The sequence below is a fragment of the Ixodes scapularis genome, unplaced genomic scaffold, assembly GCF_016920785.2.
Source record: "Ixodes scapularis isolate PalLabHiFi unplaced genomic scaffold, ASM1692078v2 PGA_scaffold7__128_contigs__length_106722199, whole genome shotgun sequence".
NCBI lineage: Eukaryota > Metazoa > Arthropoda > Arachnida > Ixodida > Ixodidae > Ixodes > Ixodes scapularis.
The window spans coordinates 23,323,865-23,346,685 of record NW_024609882.1 but is presented as its reverse complement, the minus strand read 5'-3'; positions in this window follow the sequence as shown (position 1 = coordinate 23,346,685).

Below are 22,821 nucleotides of genomic sequence, written 5' to 3'. Positions count from 1 at the left end.
AGGAACCATGTTCAAGGTCTAATTAAACAACAAGCATGGGCACTAAAGACACCCTCCTACATGGGTGGGTACTAGTGGACCTGATTTGGCTAATATTTGCGAGGCCTAGCTTGACAACATAATAAATGACATTGTTTCTGGTCACATTATTTTTTTTAGATGATTAGTTCTGACCTTGGACTGGTTTTGAGCATACCAATATAATGTTTGCAACTTCGCCATGGGAACCACGAAGTTCTTTCAAAACTAAATAGCAAGCTTTAAAATAAAATAACAAAAAAAGTTGTACAGATGCACGAATATAATTAGGATTGTCTATGCTGGCACCCGTTTCCAGAAAAATCAACAAATACCAAAGTAATGCACATATTATACATCGTGAAGAGGCCTGCCGACAACCTGATGAAATGCCAAGAATGCATGAACTGTTAAGTTTTCCGTTCACTGCATGGTTCTCTAAAGGCCCGTTCACACTCTTGCGACCTCTTAAAATTGGGTTCCTTAAAACTTCTTACAACGAGAGGACACACTGGCACCATCTATTGGGTAGCAGTGTAAACTCGGCGGTCCGGCATATTTACTATTTCTCTTGCGCATTATCCTTTCTTTCTTGGCTCGAAAAACTTTTGTCAACGTTATAAACAAGCCTTTCCTACAGGTATTACACATGTTTGACCTTGGAAATTCCGCGAAACCTTCGCTCTTGTAAAATGCAGTTCCAGGGTCAACGCATAGATGGTGCCAGAATGCCCCCAGTATGTACCCTCGTCCTAAGAACTTTTAAGAAGTTTTAACAGATCTCGTCTCTCTCGGTCGTACTCAGTTGCAAGAGTGTGAACCTTAAGACTCAAGTTTTTGCCAACTGTGTTCATTTTCTTTAATCTTGGAAATCCAAGATAGCAGTGCCCATGTATCCTCCCGAAGTTGCTGGTGCATGCTTGGGACACCCTCGGAAGCTTCTGCCGTTGACATTGGAAACCTGTGGACGCACACATACTGCGGTTCCATCCTCCGGCCAAGGCTACCCGCTTGCGCTTGCACAGCTTTTGCAGTTAGTTCATGCTGAGGCGAGACGAGGTATAGTGGCATTTGCACATTCAAGATATCAAAACCCACCACATGTCGCTCCGAGCGGCATGATGATGATACCCAAGAGCTATTTCGCGTATGCATCTATAAAACCTATATAATGCACGATGCTGAACCTTCCAATTTCTACATAGTTTAGAACCGGGAAGGCGGACATGCAGCAAGGCTCGCACCTGCAGTTGCATCCACTTTGACAGGTGTAATGGGCTTCCCTCCCACGGCGCCATACTTTGTCACGCCTGGAAGGTTGGCCTGTCACACTCCTATCGACCAGGTCCTCGCCCTTGTAGAGGCACCGGGAAAACAGGATCAGCAACGCGAGTCGAACTTGGCCTTGCCTATGGCCCTGTCAAATTTTTCTTCTGGTCGGGCATCCCCGCCTCGGAGGTAACGCTGCAAGTGTAAAGATAATCATAAATAAATAGGTGATCAAGCAAGTTTTAGTACAGGTATAGTGCCTGGACGTATTCTCCACTGGCGCAATTGCCATCTTGTTCCTCCCATGTATTAAGAGTTGTCCCAAGGAAGCAACAATGATGTTACAAAACCGAAAGTGTCATGCTGCCGAAAGTCTGCAGTTGGTCTTCAAACCTCTAGTGAATAAGACAAGCAGGTACAAGTGCCGCTGCCATCATGGCGTCCCAACTTGTTACTGTGAAGTGACTGTGGACTGTCGAGGCACCGTAAAGAATAGTGCGGCAAACACACCGGATGACTAACCCCACCTAAACCCCCTTGACGAGTTTGTGCTAGTTTCGTAAGTGGCATCAAAGCGCCTGAGCAGGAGGCCCGTGCAGGACTTGGAAGCAAATGGCAGTGTAGCCCTGAAATGAGAGGCACTTGGAAGTGAGTGGCAGCACGGTACTCACTCGTGGCAGGTGTCTCTCGCTTTCAGTCAACGAGACGTTGTCTTAAAGCGAGCAACGAGTGAGCAACGAGACGAGCATCGGCAACGGCGACGGAGATTTCTCACTGTCGCTTGTAACGCTGCTCGGTCTTGAATTACAAGAAAACGTCGCTCATCACATTGGTCGCTTGCTCCAGTTGCTTTCATGCAGTGTGCCTCGTCGTGCGGCTGAGCGATAGCAAAAAGGGTCGCCATCGCTTGTCCCGTCGCTCCCTTCATGGTTGTCAGCACTTGCAAAAATGTGAAGTGTGAAATTTATGTAGGGCTTTGTCCATGCCGGCTCTCAGACTGCTGGCAGAACTTTGGGTTTCAGTGAAATACGACCACATGGTTTCTCACTCTGCTTATGTACTGAGGAGGAAAGCTGACGAGGAAGTAGTTGAAACGTCAGTTCACGATCTCTTCAAGAAAGTTGTTTGAAACACCTCATTTTCTGTTGTTTTTTTGGCTGTCTACAGTGCCGTCCGAAAGAAAGTCGAACAGCACATGTATCCCTGGGGAGCTCGTTAACCAACTTCCCACATACATTCATGCCGCCTCGCGGCAACAGTATGCGGCTGCTAATTACAAAACTATTAACCTACTTGGCCCCATTGCACATGACGCCTCGCAGCGTCCAGCCCCTCTGTCCCATACCGAGCCCCGCTGTCCCCCGTTGACCTCCGGAAAGGGACGCCCATACCATTTTGTTAAAGGGGCCCTGCAATCATATTTAAGCGCCTACCTTCTCTGCGGTTTCCACGTCTCTTGGGGTTCGGGCAAGTCAGCGGGCACGGAGAGAGTAACTAAATATCAGTGAGTCATATTTTAACCGGAAGATGCGGAAACCTCCTCCATTTATGAGGGCGACCGGCATCGCCAAAAGCGCGCAATATGTAACGTCTTTGGTCCTGGGCTTACCACTGGTCAGAGCCGCTAAAGCTTTTTTTTAGTCGAAATACAAAATATAAGTGTCGCGAACCGTTTCAGTTATGTATGAAAGTAGTTTTTGTTTGGTAATTTAGATCAGAAAAGAAACAAATGCAGTTTATAAAGTATGGAAACAAGAAAAGACTCGTCGACAAACCCGCCACCAAGCGGCGGAAAAAACGGCGCATACTAGAAAAGGCTTGTGGGATGAGGCTCCGACGAACAGCGAGCGTAGAAAGGTCCCGGATGTACGCGGCGGCGCTGCGGTCGTATACCGGATCGAGGAATCGACCGGTTCCGAGCGTTCCGAAGGCTTTCAGCACGGGCTTGGCTGGCGATTTGGCCGTTTGGCGGTATGGCAGCGCGAAGTGGCTCCCGTTCTGAACTGATCTTTACACCGTGTTTGCTGTAGTTTGTGGCCAATGAAGTGTTATGCCAAATTAGTCCTTAATCGCGCAGCAAATGCAATGCAAGCCGCCCTGGCCACCCGTCTCATACAGCCTATCCAGAATATGCTTTAGTAGCGCCCTCTCGAGCCGTCGACACGGAGTGCAGCAGCCGTGAGCGCTCGATGAGCTCACTACTCCTCTAGTTCACGGCCACTCAAGCCAGGACCTACAACGTCATGAAAGAGGTTATTTTTTGTTTGTTTTTGTAATTCTAAATTGCCTATAACTTTTAAAATAAAGCGAAATTTGGGAAAAGATTAAGTTACTACGTTCAGTGCGCTCAAATTCGGTGTTAATTAAGAACCAGTCAAAAAGTTGTTGCAGGGCCCCCTTTAAGCAAAGTTTCGTCGACAACATCCTTTTTTTTCCCCAGTGTTAATGGTAAAAAAGAAATGACGTAAATATCGCCAAATGCCTCGACAAAACAAAATGTTTGAGAAAAAGATTTTAAAAAGTAAGCCCACACTGTGGATCGAATCCGGGTACGCTGCCTATGAGGCGAGCTATGCTACAATTTCCAATAAGCTACGCTACAACTTCGAAAAACTCGTTTTGACAATTCGCTTTACATAAGACTTTCGGACGGCACTTGAAGACGTGAGTGGAGTGCCACTGCAAGGCACGTGAACGTTCTGCAAGAGTGCCGTCGGACGGTACTCGACACTACATTATATATATACCGGGTGTTTTTGCGAAGACTTTCAAAAATCCTAAAAATTAGGGCGATTGAAAAAAGAAGAAACTCTCTTCGGGAACAAACTACCAGCCACGGCGGACGTCAGGAATTGCCAAAAACCTACTAATTAGCCAGATAATTAATTAAAACTTGTTAATTAACTTTTTAATTAGGGGAAATAGACATATGGTTTCAATTAGAAAGTTGCTGAGCGTTATCGAAAACCACTAAATCAGTCATTTTCAGAAAGACTTTGAGCGCGTGAGACGAGTAGTAGCGCACTGAAGTTGCCACTCGTGGAGCAGGTACAAGGCTAGCGTTTGCGGTAAGGCGCCCGCGCGATTTTTCTGCCTCTTATCTAGCCCCAGCCTTGTACCTGCTCCACAAGTGGTAATTTTAGTGCGCTACTACTCTTCTCAAGCGCTTGAAGTCTTTCTGAAAATGACTGATTTAGTGGTTTTCAATAACGTTCAGCAACTTTCTAATTGGAATCATGTCTATTTCCACTAATTAAAAAGTTAATTAACAAGTTTTAATTATCTGGCAAATTAGTAGGTTTTTGGCAATTCCTGCCGTCCGCCGTGGCTCGTAGTTTGTTCCCGAAGAGAGCTTCTTCTTTGTTCAATCGCCCTAATTTTTAGGATTTTTGAAAGTCTTCGCAAAAACAGCCGGTATATCTTTTTGTAATTACTCAATGCGCGTTTTTTCCCACAACCTTCACAATACACTACAGCCAGAGGGCTACCAAATAACTGCAACATATACAGCATTTTGTATAAAAAGTTTGTGCCCTAGTCAAAAAAGACCTCTTCGAAAGCAACATCAACAATGCAGAGAAACGAACCTGATTTCGAACACCCGCAGTAAAAGCAAACGGGGTGCAAATACGAGCGCCAGCACATAATGGGTACCATAGCAGTCGGGTTCCGCGAAACACACCGCCTAGTTAGGTGGTACCACAGCCGTACCAAGGCGCCACCCGATTTGTAGAACTCGCCTTGTCCACCGATCCACGAGATAAAGCTCCCGATACACTTACGAAGTCCCGTCCCCCCCCCCCTCCGGCTTCGGTGGGACCTTCGCCTCTGTGTGCGTTCCCGCAATCGGACTGCTCGCTCATTGACAGGCCGTGCTGACAGGTCGGTTGCGGGACTTCCTCGGGAAAAGCTCGAAGGTCATCCCATGCGCAAAGCACGTGTGCGACAAGGAGCCCCACACGTTCGCCGCGTTCGCCTTCACGCTTCCTGCACACACACAACAGGACACTTCACAAACGCTCCGAAAAGGAAGCACTGAAAAAGTCAAGCGAATAGACGAGTACTCACCAAGTAGACACAAAACCCACAGCTCGGTCCATGGGCACGGCGACATCTGAGACACTTTTTGTTTTTCGGAGAACGTTCTTCGAAGGCACTAAAGGCCTGAAACCGCCCGAAAGTTTGCAGCTTGCTTTGTTTTTGATTTTGGTTACGCTGGCGATGGCGTCGCGGCCGACGCGGCGACGTTCGCTGGTTACGACGAAACTCATTTGACGCAACGTGAATGTTTCTGTTTTAATCGACATACATTAAAACTATTAAACGTAAAAAAATTTGTTTAAACATTTATCTAATTCTTTGTAATGAAGTATGCTGGTTGTGTACTAAACTGAACCTTGGCCTGTCTCAGCTTCGTCGTATACTAAACTGTAGCTTGGCCTGTCTCAGCTTGGTTTTATTTCAACATGGCGGCGACCACTGATCTCAATGACAATTGCTGGATCGCGCTTCCCCGCTTGTTCGCTGCAGCGCAAGTGAAGCCACCGGACCTCACTCGCTTGGGATACGATTTGCCGTTTTTGCTAGCCTTTGCTGCGGTTTTCCAGCGTGCTGTAGACACGTTTTCTACTCGTTCGTCGTCATTCGCCGAAGAATGTTTTTTGAAGACTCTGTGTATTGTTGAGACTTGCCGTTGTGAACACGTGGAAAATTTTGCGAAAGCGCAGTACCGCAGGAAAAAGGCACAACGCGTCGTGGCGGCGTGTTCAAAGCTTCCTTGGCACGCCGAAGTGCTGCGTCTCTGTGCCTTCGCACGCTGGGATACCGAACAAGAATCGACGCCGTGTGGATGTATTTTGCGAGTGCAATGTGCGCGAAGCCGTGTGTGAAGGCACAACTCGTCGTTTGCAGGTGTCGCCGGTCTCGCGGACTGATCAAGGTTTCCTTGGCACTCCGAAGTGCTACGTCTCTGTGCCTTCGCACGCTTGGATACCGATCAAGATTCGTTTCGGCGCCGTGTGGATGTGTTTTGCGAGTGCAATGTGCGCGAAGCCGTGTGTGAAGGCACAACTCGTCGTTTGCAGGTGTCGCCGGTCTCGCGGCCTCAATAAAGCTTCCTCGGCACGCCGAAGGTCTGCGTCTCTGTGCCTTCGCACGCTTGGATACCTATCAAGATTCGTTTCGGCGCCGTGTGGATGTGTTTTGCGAGTGCTATGTGCTTGAAGCCTTATGTAAAGGCACAACTCATCGAAAGCAAGTGTCGCCGGTCTCGCGGCGTCAATAAAGCTTCCTTGGCACGCCGAAGGTTTGCGTTTCTGTGCCTTCGCACGCTTGGATACCTATCAAGAATCGACTGTGCGGCAAAGTTTTGAAGGTGTATCGCGCGCAGATGTTCTCGATCGTCCCGCTGTTCCGGCGTGTGCGTCTGTTGACCAATCACAATTAGGCGAGCCGCGCTCAAACTTGATGTCACGTGGAATTGAGGATAATGAGCCAGATTAGTGATCAGTCATGAGGAGCTGTTGTGCGGTGTTCTGTGAAACGTCTAAGGACGACAAAAGGACGTACCATCGGTAAGTATCACATATTGCTTTGAGAAGAACGTCTCACTGGAGTGCGACCTGTAACAATACTTGTTTCGGTTCAAGGTTTCCACAAAGTCGGCCAGAAATTTGTAAAGAATGGGTGCGCAACATCCGAAGGCAAAATTGGCAGCCATCCAAAGAAAGTCGTATTTGCTCGGACCACTTTGAAGAGGCGTGCTTCAAGAGAACAAGTCAAACTGTACGCTTAAGAGAAGATGCCATCCCAACTCTCTTCAAGTTTCCTAAACACCTTGTCAAGGTAATGGGCTGGACCTTACTTTTTTTAAGCGCAGTCTATATACTCTACTTTTTTTTTTTCGGTCTATTTCATAAATTTACGAAGCATTAACAATGCTTGAGCTGTTTTTGCTTAGTTTCTGCACATTATAAAATAGTTGGTATTGAATACTTGATTATAGACAAGTTTTTGGTAACTATTTGGCACTATTCAATTCGAGCTGAAATTTTATATTTTGCACACCCTTGTTTAGTAATCAGATATTGTTATGTCTTTCTGAACCCTGGCTACTTGACAGACAGAGGGCAGGCAAGCTGGTTAGTGGCAGAATTGTGAACCCTGAATTGTGCTATTTTTTCGATATTCCTCCCATCTCATTGCTAACAATTAGATGTTTACTTAAACCGCAAATGATTCAGAAAGTACATGTCCAAAGCATCTTGAGCTCCCAATAAGGCTTGATTGGTTGTGAGACATGGAATACTCGCCCACTATTCACTATCCAAATTGAAGACAAAATTCTCAAAACCGATAGGCAGAAAGACACAATGTGTTTTTGTAGATGTTACGTTGCTGGCCTCAGCCTGTAACTTTGCCAGAAACAGTAAAAGAAACCTAGAATTTGTTTTCTTCCTCAGTGTAGGGACACATGTGTGTCTATGTTCATTTTTGGCATTCTCTCAGCAACCCAAGACAAGAAGGCCTCCAAGAGACCGTGGCAGCAGCGCTGGCACTACTAATCCTACAAGTGACACCCTTGATGCACAGCCATCCACGTCAGCAACACTGGACCACACATACACCCTACAAAGCCCTCGGACCCAGAAACGTAAAATGAACAATGCGGTGAGCCACATAGAAGCAGTGAGAAAGAAGCTGAAATACACACAGCAGGCTACAAGGCGGCTAAAAGGAAAGGTTTCTAACATGCAAGATATCCTCAAGGACCTCAAGCAAAAGCAACTCATTAGCAGTGATGCTGCCTCTGTTCTTAGTAAGTCACTTTCTGGCACGCCGCTGGAAGTCTGTCTTCGAGCAATGAAAAACACGAAAGGAAACATAACGAGAGAGCAATATCCACCAGAGTTAAGGGCTTTTGCTCTAACACTTCAGTTCTATTCGACTAAAGCTTATGAATACGTAAGAAGCACATTCAACTTAGCACTGCCCCATGTGTCGTCACTGCGGGCATGGTACCGCTCGATTGACGGCGAGCCTGGGTTCACCTCCGAGGCATTTCACTCCCTGCAACTTACTGTTGAAGCAAATGCGAAGCAGGGGAAAAAAGTCCTCTGTGCCTTGCTCATGGACGAAATGAGCGTTCGAAAGCACGCCGAGTGGGATGGGAAGAAGTTCAGAGGACTTATCGATCTTGGAACTGCAGTGGACGATGACAGTCAACCGCTTGCCACCGAAGCGTTAGTCTTCATGCTCGTAGCTCTCAACGACCACTGGAAGCTGCCCTGTGGGTACTTCTTGATCCACGGCATGAGTGGTGCAGAGAAGGCCAACCTGGTGAACATGTGTCTAATGAAGGTACACGACGTTGGTGTTGTTGTCTGTTCCATAACATGCGACGGGCTCCAATCGAACTGGACCATGATTGAAGCACTTGGGGTTGACCTCACTGTCTTACCCCAAGGAATGAAGCCCTGGTTCCCTCATCCAGCCAACTCTAACCAGAGAGTTTTCATTTTATTTGACATTTGCCACATGCTCAAGTTATTGCGCAATGCTCTCTCGTCTCTGCAGGTGATCAAGGATCCCGACGGATGTTCCGTCAGGTGGCTCTACATTCAGGAGCTAAACAAGCTTCAAGAAAAAGAAGGTCTCAGGGCAGGCAACAAACTGCGACCGGCACATGTGGAGTGGAGGCGTCAAAAGATGAAAGTGAACCTAGCAGCTCAAGCGATCAGCTCAAGCGTCGCCGATGCTTTGGAATTTTGCAACATTGACCTTAAGGACAGGACCTTTGCCGACAGCGAGGCCACAGTGAAGCTCATCAGGATCTTCGACAAGCTGTTCGACATGATGAACTCAAGGAACCCTGTAGCCAAGAACTTCAAAGCACCCTTAAGAATGAGCACACATCACCTATGGAAGCCCTTCTTTGAAGAAGCAGCCAGCTACATTCTCGGCTTGAAGGACGTCACTGGCCTGCCACTCTACCTAACTAGAAGGAAGACTGCTTTTCTGGGATTTTTTATGGCCATAAAGAGCTTTGAGGGCCTCTGCGAAGACCTGTTGGGTGGTCAAGAACCTCTGATGAGGTACCTGCTCACCTACAAGTGCAGCCAGGATCATCTTGAGCTCTTCTTTGGCGCCATCAGAAGCAGGGGTGGCTGGAATAACAATCCGACGGCTCTGCAGTTTATGGCTGCTTACAAGAGGCTCCTTGTGCGTCACGAGGTGCAACAGACCAAAGGGAACTGTTCAATGCAAGACCAGACTAGCATCCTGCACGTGACCAGGAGGGCCAACCACCATGAAGACGTGGCCCACGATGCTCCATTGGATGACCATGCAGCAGCCCGCCGCTTTGGCATGATCGCCTCCCCCAGAGCAGAGGACCATGACTATGCGGACGTTCCAAACACCACAACTCTGTCCCTGTACGTGGAGAATGTGGTAGATTACATCGCCGGTTATGTGGTCCGCATGCTGCAAAGGAAGATAACCTGCCCAGACTGCATGGCAGCCTTGCAAGAGCAAGAAGGAAGTGGTGGCCTGCTTCTTAGGCGAAAGAACCGGGGCGGGCTACTTGTTCCCTCGTCAAGTGTGGTGGTTATATGCAAAAGTACTGAAAAATGCCTTAGGAGGCTCGAGGCCAGTAACAGCACTTGCAGAAAGCTAATCCAGCGACCAAACCTACAAGCTGCCATTGTGTGCGCTACTCTGCATGACCTCGCCGAAGACCAGGCTGAACTCTTCCGAGGCATACATGAACACATGTTCGATACTGAACCCCAGAATAACCATGTCGTTGAATTAACCAAGCTCACAGCTTCCTGCTACTCGAAGATCAGGCTGCACCACCAGGCACGCCGATTTACAGAACAGAGTGTGGGTCCAAACATAAGGTCCAATAACATGCGTACTGTTATTTTTCTGGGTCAGTGAAAAGTGACTCCGAGTAATGTTTTCTGTGCTTCATTTTTATAACAATAAGCATGCATGAAGTTACTGCGCTGCTTTTATTCGAACTGCTGAATGTCTTATGGCTTGGACACTTTGTTTTGTTTATTAAAATAATTTAATAGTTCCAGTGAACTACTCTATTGTAGCCTCATGCAATTACTCGAGAATTCGATCACTTCGGTCGGTGTTTATTCGTGCCTTTGGCGTATATCACACAAGAAAGCCTCCTTTCAACTCTTAGCAAATCGATCACCACTTCATGAAACCAAGATCGCAAGGGCAAGATCACATTGCCACTTTTAAAACAATGGAGCCACGGACATCGGAGGTGTTTGGTTGGAAAAATAGGGGAAGGGGGGGGGGGGGGGGGGAGGGGAGAGAGAGGTTGCACAGAAATGTAGATGTTGCAGTACTGATTTGATTGCCATAAGCGTCTAGTAAACAAAACACAAAAAACGCCGCTCATGCCGCCCACTTCACCCCCCCCCCCTCCCCCTCTTCCGTCGCCACTGGACACTGGATCAAGCTCGGTTTCTGAACTGCGAGTGCCGCAAGTTGCAAATACAGTAGACAGAGTAAAAGTAAAACGCTACTCCAGAGGTACGTACGTACGACTTCACGCACATCGCTCTCGCAAAACACATCCACACGGCGCCGAAACGAACCTTGATAGATATCCAAGCGTGCGAAGGCACAGAGACGTAGCACTTCGGAGTGCCAAGGAAGCTTTATTGAGGCCGCGAGACCGGCGACACTTGCTTTCGACGAGTTGTGCCTTTACATAAGGCTTCAAGCACATAGCACTCGCAATACACATCCACACGGCGCCGAAACGAATCTTGATAGGTATCCAAGCATGCGAAGGCACAGAGACGTAGCACTTCGGAGTGCCAAGGAAGCCTTGATCAGTCCGCGAGACCGGCGACACCTGCAAACGACGAGTTGTGCCTTCACATACGGCTCCGCGCACGTTGCACTCGCAAAACATATCCACACGGCGTCGATTCTTAGTCGGTATCCAAGCGCGCGAAGGCACAGAGACACGGCACTTCGGCGCACGCTTCGGCGTGCCAAGGAAGCTTTGAACACGCCGCCACGACGCGTTGTGCCTTTTTCCTGCGGTACTGCGCTTTCGCAAAATTTTCCACGTGTTCACAACGGCAAGTCTCAACAATACACAGAGTCTCAAAAAACTTCTTCGGCGAACGACGACGAGCGAGTAGAAAACGTGTCTACAGCACGCTGGAAAACCGCAGCAAAGGCTAGCAAAAACGGCAAATCGTATCCCAAGCGAGTGAGGTCCGGTGGCTTCACTTGCGGGAGCGGCAAGCGCGATCCAGCAATTGTCATTGAGATCAGTGGCGGCGACAATCGTTGCGTGCTGTGTTGTGCTCAACCTATTTTCTGTGCATTGGTCGTCCTGTTAGCCACCTCTTGCAATCCACATCAGCCGCAAGCATGCTGTCGGAGTGTTGTGTGCCCGCCGGAAAGAATATACAGTCTTCTCGGAAGCAAGGCTGCTACTAGGGCTACTTGGATCGTGGCTTGGACGTCGTCGGCTCCCACGAACCGCTTCCGCGAGCCTCACGCCGTTTGCTTGGTTCCTTTACGTTTCCGGCGATGAATCCCCCAGCCTTGGCCTTGGCCTCATCCCTATAGGACCTAGCTGGTGAAAAACAATCTACGACAACGCGGCGTCTTTGGAATGCGATTGCTACGATCAGTGGCTCTTAAAACCTCAGTGGCCCCCCTTCAATTGTGAGCTCTGTGTGTGTGTAGGCGTTGTAAAGAGAGCTCTTCGGTGTGAGCGCTCTTACCTTCACAGTGTGCAAACTCTTCGAATGGTTATTCAACAGGCGGCGCTGCGAGACGCGAGCCTTCGGCGTTGCTTCAACTCGCAGTGTGGTGGTGTGGTTCTCAAAATGGGCACTTATACTCATTTTCATACATAGCGTGCATAGCTGTCAAAGGTACTGAAGTGGTGCGCATGAAAATACAGAAAAAAAAAAAAAAGTGTTCCTGGGCGCGTTTCGTGGACGAGTGGTAGGGCTGCTCTGGCGATACCGACGTCTCGGCGGCAGTAATTCAAACCCTCTAGACGCGCAGTTTTTTTTTTTTTTTTTTTTTAGCCATTTTTTGTGCAAGATTGTGCGCATTGCCGAACTACATATTTCGATTCCTCCTTTCTTCTTGCTATTTATTTGTAAGTCGCCGAGAGGCCACATTTCTACCATCTGCTCTGCCGCTTTGCAAGTGTTATTTGCCTGCAGTACCGAGTTATATTTTTTTTTTCGTGCAGCGTGGAATGAGGAATCTCACTGATAGCAGCCTTGCCCCAAAATTTATAATAGGACGTTAATCGACAATAGTTGTGGCCTGAACAGCTTATTTTGAAATAGCTGTCAAGGGTAGGAATCCCCCTCTCGGGGTACTTGCGATGCACCTTGAGGCGAATGGCGTTGTTTGTGAATTCGGCATGCTTGACAGTCCCCGTGCTCGAAACTTCTACATGGCGAGGTCTTCGCTCCGGGGACGCCAGCTTGCCAGATAGACTCTGCGCCTTGTACTTCGCGACAGTACGGGCCCACACTCCGGTGTTGTTACTGACCGTCTCCAGGACTTCACGACCGACTTCTCCGGGAAACGCGTTCTTCTACTCGCGTACACGTTGGCGATCACCTGCTTGCACTCTTTCAAGGTCTGCGCACAACGAATCTTTGAACATATCCGAGCAGGAGAGGTACTTGAGCTTGTTGCGTAAGACGCCATCTTCTCAAAACCAGCCAGTGCCACACAACCCGAAAACCCGCAGCTGCTGCCGCACGGACGAAAACGAAAACAATTTAAAGTAGTTTACATTATCGTTTCCTTTTTATTGAAAAAAAATGTGTGCTCCGTCGAAATCATAACACCACTATCAGTTTCTAGATCCAAGGAGGCACCTTTTTCGACTTTTTTATAAGTGTTTTCGCAGGGGACGCACTATTTTATGGGGTGAACGTGGACACGGTCGGCGATGCAAACCGGTGCGCTAGCTTTGACTGCGTTGCATGCTACGTATGAAACGGAGTATAGTCTTGAATAAGCTGCTGCACCTTCACTCGCTCCCAGAGACGCACCCCACGACAGTTCTAGAAATATGTAAAATGCAGACGCAGGATTCGGTTTCGAATAATGTGCACGACGCGAAACTTGTTGAATCTCGTATAAAATGAATTCTCAAAACGAGTACTCGCAGGTGTAGCTATGTGGAAAGGTGCCCGCTTCTTGCAAAGCGAACCCAGGTTCGATGGAAAAATAAACATACGTTTTTTTTTTTGTTTTTTTTTTACAATTATTCTTGAGAAAAATGAATGTCGACGAAACTTTGTGCATTATTTTTTTTTCCTTTCCTTTTTAATTTTTTTTTTTTTGCACAATTATTGAAAATAAAATGTCGACAAAGCTTTGAACTAAATGGTGTCGGACTCCCTTTCTAGAGGTGCATAGGGAAACGGCGGGGCTTGGGTTGCCGGATGGACGCCGCGAAGCAGCATTCATAATTTTTTTTTTTCGGTAGTACAAATGCTGCTGGCCTGTGACTCCCGCTGAGAAGGGGAAGAGTCAAAACAGTCACACGAAAAATTGACTCTCTAAGAGAGTCGTGAAGTGTCAAAGAGAGTCATGGAAGCAGTGACTCCCTTTGGACTCCTTTTATTCTAAGAGTGTACTCGGCGGCCGCCGCCGCGCGTGCGCTATGCCGTGCCGTACTCGTTGCTTATATACCCAAAAGCTAGCGACTGGAAAACGAGTGAACTCGTTCGGTGCCGTACTCGGCAGCTGTCGGCGTGCGTGCGGTCTCCTGCACTCGTCGCTAGGCCTAAATTATCATCGGAGCTCCGTGGATGGAGCGGTGTTGCTCTACGCCGCGCTGCCAGTGACGTACAGTGCTGGCGCTTTCGCGCGGCGGGTCAGTCCCAGACACGAAGCTTTGAGGCTCTCCGGCGCGTTCCGCGACAACCGAACAGACGTGTGTCAAGTTGTAGACGTCTGTTTTTTCGTTATCTTTTCCTCAGGCGCGTAAAAGCCGAATTTGTCAGCTACGACACTAATTCACCACATAAGTTCGTCCAGGTAATGAATCTTTGTACAAATAAAAAAAAAACTTGCTGCACTAAAAAAAAAAAAAAGGTCTTTGGGCGGTCATTTTCTTCTCAAAGCTAGCAAAAGTTTTTGTGGGTGATAAAGGAAAACAGAGAACGTTAGCAAGGTGAGAACACTTTCTTTCCCTTCCGCATTCCCACCCCCACCCACAACAATTTTTTTTTATTAGAATACATAGGATTTTAAGTTTTCCTTCGTAACTTTTGACTAAAGCAAGTGTTTTTTTTTTGTTTTTTTTTGCATTTTTAAATATTATATTTACCTCCAGCCGAACTCGGGTAAATTAGAGAGTTGTAACTTACAAATCCGAACTTTCGCGATTTCTTTAAAGTCCCTTGTGGTATTCACAACCGCAATGTTAATTAATACTGCTGCGTAACGGGTTCGAACGATTCGGAAACGAATGTTTATATCGCATGAGCTTCACGCGCCGTCTGTTCGCTAGTAGTCGTTACGGACCTGAATACTGCGCACGAGATTGCGTAGTAAGCAAGCAGTGACGCAAAGCAGAACATTGTTTTCGTTTTCATTACAAACTTCAGTGTTTGGAGCTAGTTAGTGGTTGTACTCTACATGCCCACCATTCCCCATTCAACAGACATTCAATGGAGCGTGAATGCTCAATCTTCAACACTGCACTTGACGATGACTGTTTTATTTATTGATCAGGATACTTTTATCATGTTTACCTTTTCTGTACATGTACGATGGGCAAAGAGCGACGGCACGGCATCCTTTTTAAGCCTCGACCCCTTCGCTGACAAGCCACAAGCAACCAACACCTGTAGGTTTCGTTCGTAACTCTCCGGCGAAAAATGATCGGAGCAGAGCTTCGATCTGGGGGTCGACGTCCAAGGCTTTTCAAAGTCCACTCGTCGAACAGCGTCCACCCACACCTTCTCCAATTTCCGATCCGTTGGAAACTTGTGAATAAGCACCTCCGAGTTGCGCAGCGGCTTATTTGAGCAAGCAGCCCACAGCGCTTTAAGTTGTACTCGGCATCTTTCGAGGAACAGCTGGGCAGTCTTGGGCGCACCGAGTTGCTCGCTACGACGAGTCTAGGAGTCCTCACAAGCAAATAAATAAAAGGTTATACCGAAGCTACACCGGCTACAGGTAAAAGCAACGGCTAAACACGCAATTACAAGCCGAAGTAGCGGTGGTCGCGGCACAATGAAGCGCGCGCGACGGCTGCGCCGTGCGCCCGTCCGGAACGGAGGAAAAAAAAAGAACGATGTTGACATCACGGCCCAATGTTGCTTTAGCGATCGGCAACCCGCTGGCCGCCCGCTAAGGAGCAGCGGCTCACGGCGGGTCGCGTTTTTATTATCGGCGTTAGTTGAGAATGCGGCGTCCCACGGACGTGAAATTTTGGCTGGGGTCGTATTTTGTGTCACTAAAGCGATACCAGTAATTTAATTCATTTTGAGTTTTGGCCGGAGTTGCCCTTTAAGTTACCCCGCGTCGACTGAATAATGCAGATGGAAGCTCCTGGTGATGGCGACCAATAAACGATTTCTGAAAATACGCAGAACAGAGTGAAAGTAAAGTTTAGTCTTGAGAGCTTTCTTGTTGTCTTTCTATTGTTTTGTTTATTTTTTTTGTAATGCATAAAGCATTTTAACGGAAGCAGATTTAAGATTTTTCTGGCAAAGCCTTGCTATGCCGAAACGTCCTTTTAAATTCAACGCGCCAACATTCTGTTAAAATTTAGGAAGTTAATATTTCCGGGATAACGTTATAGTTAAATTTAGCGGCCTAATGTTAAGCTTAGAGTAGCTCAATCCAACGGGTTAGCGTCCCACTCAATGCAGCGGGATGCTACTGTGGGTCGCCTGGTCACGTAGCTAGTGCCTCTACGGGTCATGTGACCCCGTAACGTGTGTCAGGTTACGCCAAGTCCCATGGCGTTACCGTGTCACGTCGTGGTGACACGTTACCTGGAGTGCGAAGTCCTGGTGTCGCGTGGCTCATAGTGCCACCGACATTTTTAGATCTAGTATTGGCGGGCATCAGGTCATCGTGAAACTTGTCGTCACGTCACATAACCACGGCGCGTGGCGTCAAGTCACGGGACACCACAACTGTATACTGCAACGTCAGGTGACGTCACGGCATGTCGTTGCCAAGAGTTTAGCGTTCATCGTTAGATAGAAAGAGCTCCTCAATTTTTTGGCTACCCATACATTCACAGCACATTTTTAGCATAATGTCAGTAGGAAGGCAATAGCAAAAAAAATGGGAATAAGATGTTCAAGTTTATCAAGTAGGGAGCAGTGCGAGGGTATTAGGCATGAGATCGAACAGTCACTTGCTATAGCGTTTCATGTCTGCTGTTAGGACAACAAGCGTAGACAAGGTGCTTGCTTTCGACACAGTGTTTGCCTGGAACTCGTTTTCAATTTTTATATGCTAGTTCTTCTGGATGAATTTATTTATTTTATTGATTAATAAATGCTCATTCGGTATTTTCGATTTTGGTAGATTCCACCAATATTTACTGCTGAAAATAATCCCTGAAAATCCAGGGATCGTTTTCGTCGCACAATGTAAACGTTTATAAATACGCAAAATAGCGATTTGATTGAGGGCTATCCCTAAATATTTTATTGTTAAAGATAAACACTTTTTAGAGTGTCGATAGTTTTATAGATACCAATGTCCACATTCAGTAATTTACTACAATTTGACTATCACTAGTAAATCAATAGCCAACTATTGATAATTGACAAGCGAAGATTCCATCGATACTTTCCTCTTCACAGCTGTCTATGAATAGTTCACTATCTATAGAACTATTGAAATAATATTTAGTACCTAGTACAAAAACCACTCGCGCGTCTTTTTCATAAAATTTTCATCAAAATGCTGCCCTTTGTTCTAATTTAATTGTGCCACCTTTCTACATGTCTGCTCGCAAATATCATAGCCATAAAGGTTGGCATATCAAACTTTATACAGTGAAACCAGTTTCGAACGAACCCACGTACAGCGAATTATTGTTGATATCGAACTCACGAAACGTTTAAATAAAAATGCATGTAAAAAGGGCGTTTTATAACGAACAACATATCGGCTATATCGAACTTTTTTTTTCCCCGGGAAGGCTTCCAAAAGCGCGCAAACAGTCAGTCGTCTTCTAGCCTGTCCCTTCCCTCAGAAAAGAAGTAGGAAAGAAACGAAATTCCAAAAGATCAAGTTGCGAAAAAAATTGAGCGAAGAGAAGCGACTCAGAAGGGGAGAAAGCTAAAAAAAATACTCTGCACACTCGCACAGAAAACAAAAAAAGATTTCATCCCAAACCGTTTGTTCACCAAGAAAAGTGATTCAGAAGGGAAGATCAGCTAAAAAACAAACCCTGCACGCATGCAAAAAAAAAAAAAAAAAAATCTAGCGCGCCGGTTGAAGGCGGAAGTCAAGAGATGAGAAAGAAAGAGAAGCTCTCGCCTTACAACGAACTTATCGTGGAAGTTCGTTGTAAATGTTTTTTTTTTCTATATCGAACGACTCGCTATATCGAACTAATCGTAGCGTTTCCTGGTGTCCCTTATAAACGGGTTTCACTGTAGAAAATTGTTATTTTAGTATTCTTATATACCTCAAACATCGATAGACTGAACCTCCTTCCCGCTTAAATCACTGAAATCAATGCTATTGTTCTAACTGAAAGTGCTATCACTAAATGTGCGCTTTATATTTAATTTGTTTAGCTGTCCCCCTCCCCTCTTCGAATCATTTATCCTAAGTTGTTGAAACAAACACATATTGATAGTAAATTTATTAATAATTTTTGAATCCGTCGCGTGTTGCCAGCCCATGAAGAGTTGTAATCTGACTTTCAAAGATCAATGAATAGAACAGAATATGCGCATAAATGTCTCTGACAAAAACCAAAGATCAATTATCGGAAGACGTAGAAACCGAAGTCTACAAAATCCCAAAACATACGTCGAAGTTACAAAATACCTCTAAAGATTGCTCGAGGCTGTAGTATTTTTCACATCTTTACTTAAATCAAGCGAACCCTTGATCGAATATGAAAAACTGTCAACCTTCCAGTCCACTTCCTTACTAGTAAGAAATACAAGATGAGTCAAAGCGATCAATGGCTGTTGGAAGAGACCGTATAAATCGGTTTCTGACAGGATTGAGCTAAAATTTTACACAAAGCTGGCCGAAGGACGTACACTAAGGGTATTAAAAGTTTACTGAACAAGCTTAACTGAGTAAGAAGTTAGAAATTAAAACCTTGAAATCTCAACCTTAGGTGGCCATCCGCTAATTAAAGGCGCCTGATTGGCTAAACAGCCAGCAGATGGCGGCACGTAAGATTGCAGGCGGCCACGACGGGCGCTTTTGACGATCTCGGCAATAGCAGACAACGTTTCTGATCCAGAAGCGATGCGCTCCTTTTCTGCCACGCATGAATATTTTATTCTACCAATAAATTACGTAAAAGTAAAATAAGATGACAGCAGAATCAATATGTTATCTTGTTGTTTTTTTTTTCGATAATTATTTTTGATTCCATGTTGTCATCTGCTTTGCACCGGATATCTGCGCTGCTTATCACCAGATGTCTTCTCCGCAACTTTCGCCCGTGTCTTTTTGGGGTGCAAGTCATCGTCAAGGCGCTCTTAGTTTCCAGCGAGTGAGGGAGGAAAGGTTGCTCTCTGGTACGGGGAGTGCCATATACGACGAAAGCGATCCGCCTAGGCGTTCGGGCGGAGTTTCTGCGGCAACCTCCGGGGTTCCCTACAATTCTACGCTGGGTGAGGCGCCTCAACGAGAAGGGAAACATTCAATACAAGCCACAGCCAAAGGTGGTGTCATCACCGAAGCTGACGCAAAAAAATGCGATATTCGGTGCCTCCTGTCGACGTGGAGAGCGCTGCTGACATCTGTCTACTGTTGCGCCAATCCGGTGTTGTACACGTTCCTCAAAAAAAGGAACGAAAGCTCGTTCCTCGTTCCTTCTGATTTTTGGAACGCTTTCCCGTTACAAGTTACATCTTTGAAAAAGGAACTCGTTCCCGTTACAGTTTAAAAAATGGAACGTATCGTTACATATGCGTTACATTTGTATTTTGCTAACTACTATATTTAGTTTAATCAAGCAGTTTTTTTTTTTATCTATCCTATCAGTAGTCAACATACGAGTTTGTAAGTCGTTATGGAAGGAAACAGGAGAAGAAAACAAGCGGAAGCAGGGTTTCATTTGTTGATATATTCAAATTAAAAATCTCAGCTTTCAACCATATTCATGTTTGTAGTGGACAATTCAGACGAGCCGAATGTACTTTTACCCAACATTGTACGAGCGTTTTACAGCAACCTCGCACGTTTCAATTGATCAAAGTCCCTTGTTCGACCTTAACAACATTTGCGTCTCGATGTTGCTGTCCGCAAGACGAGCAAGTCGAGGAGAGGGTAGGGCCTTTGGAAGGTCAGTCTTAAAAAAACTACAAATATTTCTTTGTGAGGTTGGCTTTGTTGTTCATTTTGAAGGTGTGTGTGTGTGTGTGTCCGGGGGGGGGGGGGGGGGGGAGGGGGGGAAGAGGAGAAATAATGGTACTTTTTTTTGTGTGTGTATCTTTTAAGTGAACAATGTTCGGAATACAAGGGTGCGTTCGATGTCTGGCAGTCTGTTATCTTGTTGTAACTGTAGGTCTCGTTATGCAAGTTCACTAGTGGCTGTAGTCGACCTTTAGATTTCTGGGAGGATTCGTGGAAGCAAAGAAAGTAGCGGAGCTTGAAACAACCCTCTTTCTTTGTCTTTTCCTACGACTAAAAGCCTCGCTTATTGTACGGAATTTCGGGCACTCAAAAACGAATCAATGTCCACCAGCTCTCCTGCACCCGAAACTGTTAGCAAGCGAGGACCACGCAAAATAATTTACAAGATTAGTAGCCAAAAAGGTAACGAGATCCTGTGCTTCGTAAAGATATTGTTTCTGTACTGTCAAAATTTTCCTGTTATAAATAAAATAAAAATTACCCCACTGAACGAAAAAAAGGAACGCCGTAACTCTTTCCGTTCCACTAAAAATGTAACGCGTTCCCGTTCCAGTTCCAGCGATGCAAAATGGAACAGCGGCGTTCCTTCGTTCCACCTAAAAGGAACGCGTTCCAGGAACGCCGTTCCTTGGAACGCCGTTAAGTACAAGACTGCGCGAATCAGAGTCCTTCGGTTAGCGCATGGACGGTGCAGGTAGGAATTTCAATTTTTTCATTTCTAACTTTTTACTCGAATAAGTTTGTTCTTGATGCACGTTTGATGCACGTTTGCCGGCCACCTCCGTTTACATTTTTGTCTTGATACGTTTAGAAACCGATCTATGCTTTCCGTTCAAACAGCAATCGATCTCTTTGACTCATCCTGTAAAATAGCGGAGAAGCGAAATGCGCATACGTGCAACGGAAGATCCTAAGACACGAAAAATAAACGAGATGACCTTTCTGCTATGGAACCTTCGCACTGACGTATACTTGACCTTTCCAAATATTGCCTCTTTTATATTGTTTTAAAGATATTGTTCTTTACCCGATGTGTATGGTTACTAGCGAAACAAGCATGCACTTGTGAGGCATAAATTCTTCTATTTTAAGATACAACGCTACGTTGCAGTCGACAAGTGTTCAAAGCACTCTTATTCAACACGAAACCTTTGTTGAATACAAGAGAGTCATGTGTTATTACTATGCGCTCTGCTAATAGGAATACGCCGCAATATAGACAATCTTTTCTTTTCTGGAATAACTTAGCTCATGCATTCATTTGTGCCTCGTTATTAAGAACAACTTTAATTATGAACCATTTGGTAGGAACGGAGCTGTCTGTACTAACCAGAAATGACTATTGTGCTTAAGGTGCAGACTGACCAACCATGCCACCTTTATGAGTGACTAGGGAGTTTTTGTAGACCGCGTTTCCCCCTCCGCTAAGCGCTCCGCAACCAAGAAGTTGCCACTGCGCCTGCGCGGTGATAGCCTTGACTGCAGAGTTCCGGGTAACGTAGCGGGTTGCGGAGGGTGTTCCGGGACGGCGAGAACGATCTAAAGAAAAGTCCTTATTGGCAGTTACGGAACGTATGTATAAATACAGATATTGTCGCGAATGACAATTGATGAGGCAACAAATGACTGGAGGAAACTGACGTTTAATGGGGTGAACTTGTACCCAAATCATAATACAAGGCGGCTAGCGTCGCAGGCGTCGGGGACAGCGTACCAGGAGGATCGAGAGCTGGGGCTAGGGCGCCTTCATGTGCGCTTTGTTTAAGGTGATGACATCTGGTTAGTTTGTTCCGGGTGCTCATTTTTAACGCGACAGCGTTAAGGAGCTTGTTGCAGAAAATTTGATGTAAGTGGCGTGACGGGAAAATCCAGATTGGTCGATTGGGTCATGACGTCCCAGCGACATGACCCAGCGAACAGACAAAAAACGACACGCGTCTACCCCTTCGCGCAGAGAAGTACCAACCCTTCGCAACAATACGAAGAAACAACTAGTACAAAAACAATATCCTCTGGTAGTCTTGTATGGATGAAAACGCGAAGAAATGATTACTTGCGTTTCTCAGAAACATAACGCGCGAAACTATCTGCTTGATAAAGGCGTGTGATAATGACAGCCCTCTTTTACTCACGCGACGAAACAGATTATCGCGACACACTCTTTCCTATCCGGACCGCCAGATGAATACACCATGGATGCAATGTGGTGTCTGCAAGTTTACTTGAGCGCACGCCAAAACTTGAAGAACGTACCAACATTTAGCTATTAGGGATATTATAAACAGTGGCGTGCGTAAAGATAGTTATCTCCCATACTCCCCATTTGACAGCCCTCTCATGCGTTGCTTTAACTACCGCCGACCAATAGGCGTTAGACATTTTGTAAAGCTGTAGCAGAATACCCAGATACTTGGGCGGCGTGGATATACAATTTATATCCGGAAAAGCGTCGAGTTTCGTGGCCCGGCCATGTACCGTGCCGAAGACCACAATACTTCTGCCAGAGTTAACTGCCACTCTCATCAGTTCACAAAAATATTTCACCTCCCGTGCAGCTTCGACAATACCACTCTTATATTTACAAAATATAACAACATCATCTGCATACGACAGAAGTGTGACCTCTATATTATGAGGGGAAATCCCACTAATCTTACTATTTTTATAATATTTTTACAAAACGGCCCTAATTAAATAATAAACAACAACGGCGATAAATAGCATCTATGTTTAGTTGATGAATTAACAATAATACGGGTGGTTGGCTTACCGTTAATTATAAGCTGTGTAGTGCACCCTGTGTACGTCGTTAGAAATAGGCTGGTTAAGAGTTCACCTGCTCGTACATACTTTAATATTTTGTAAAGTACCTGCTGCTTCACGCGGTCAACGACCTTGTCCAGATCAATCTGA